The following is a 1,813-nucleotide window of genomic DNA, read 5'->3' as shown; positions in this document are numbered from 1 at the left end:
AAAAAAAAACCCAAAAAAACAACAACAACCCAACAACAACAATAATGAAAAATAAAAAAAATAGATCGAAACCCCTAAAACAAAACAAAAAACAATACAAAAAAATCACTCTGTACCCGCCCCCAATGGTAAGTAAAGTAAGTCACAAAAATAGTTCTCAATCTCATGGAAAGTCAACTTTTTTTTTAAAAACCAGCACACGCACGCAGGTCAAAGCTGCATGGGCAGGTTCCTCACTGTGAGTAGTGTGAGTCGTGAGAGTAGAGTGCTGAGGTCGGAGCTGTTGGGCCTTTGGGCACACACCTAAAAGCCCAGCACCACTATCATCAATCATGATGAAGATATCTGAAAATAAAACGATGACCGAATTATATTGGCCGTGTAGAAAATCGTCAAGTAGCGGTACAGATTCTGTGTCAAGGCGAGAAGCCAACTCTAATAGCACGATGGAAGACGCCACTGTACTGGAGAAGGGTAGAGAGAATATCTGTTGATACCGTTCCGGTTTTTTTTCAAGGTATTGCTTTAATGTAGGATCGATTTAATCATCACTATCATCATTATTACAATATACCAGTAGGGTATGAACGGGTTCAAAAGAATCGATCGTCAAGTCATTGTGGAACCAGTGCGCACTGCTTGTGAACGGAAGCGTCATGTGTTTACAATGTCGTCTTAGAAGACGGACTTTCCCAAGATTAGATCTAAACAATTTTTTTTAAAACCCTGAAAATTAAACTAAAGTGCAGATTTGCTTCGTTTCTCAGTGGAATAATCACAAACGCCAAAGAAGGACGGGAACTTTTTGTCAAATGTATATTTTTCTAAATTCAAGAAAAGAATAAATAATTTTAAAAAACGGGCTCTGTCATGGGGACCTATCTATCTTTTTGCAGGTACTTGCCGACTTTCAAATCTGTAGCTGTCGTAGTTTTATGAGAAAAGTGACATGTGTTTCCAAGTTGCCAAATATATATAATATATTACAGTACATTGCTTCACTACTGTAACATCATTATCACCATCAACCACCAACAGTACTAAAACAACAATACCCATACCGCACACATAATATATCTCTACAAATTTCGAGCTGTATTTTAAAATACGGAGGTCATAACCCAGTGTTTGATATATTATAATAGATTACAGTACAATGCTTCACTGCTGTAACATTACCACCATCAACCACCAACAGTACTAAAACAACAATACCCATACCGCACACACAATACATCTCTACAAATTCCGAGTTATATTTTATAAGACGGAGGTCATAACCCAGTGTTTGATCCCCGTTCCTTCCTCATTGCCGGAGACATCGAACCTAACCCAAGCCCACGCCACACACCATAATAAGTACTTGTGCAACAATGTATGTAACATCTGAGGCCGAAAAGAAAGACTGCTACCAATTAAAGAGGTTATAAATAGAACTCCTCTTTGGCCTAAAGACAGACATTAAGTGGAGAATCCTAGTTTGGACTGCTACAAAACCCGGTCACTGTACAGCATTGTTGAGTACTGTCGACTACAATGAGGCATGCCATCGGGTCTGCAGCAATATTGGAAAATGAACTGGTTATGCTGAGGCAAACGTCGCCATCCCCTGTTGTAACTCCCACAATGGTGTCTCTCGTAGGAGTGCGAGAGTTGCAATATAATATATAATGCGTAGAAGCAGTGCTGGTCGATTCCACTGACAGAATCCGGCTGCTCTATTGCACGCCACAAAGACATCTAGTGCAGAAGCTTTGGGAGACGTGGACCGGACCAAAATTGGAACATCGGAGAGAGACGTTGTGTGTGTGTG

This window comes from Aplysia californica, unplaced genomic scaffold, assembly GCF_000002075.1.
Source record: "Aplysia californica isolate F4 #8 unplaced genomic scaffold, AplCal3.0 scaffold00052, whole genome shotgun sequence".
NCBI classification, from domain to species: domain Eukaryota; kingdom Metazoa; phylum Mollusca; class Gastropoda; order Aplysiida; family Aplysiidae; genus Aplysia; species Aplysia californica.
This window is presented reverse-complemented; position numbering follows the sequence as displayed.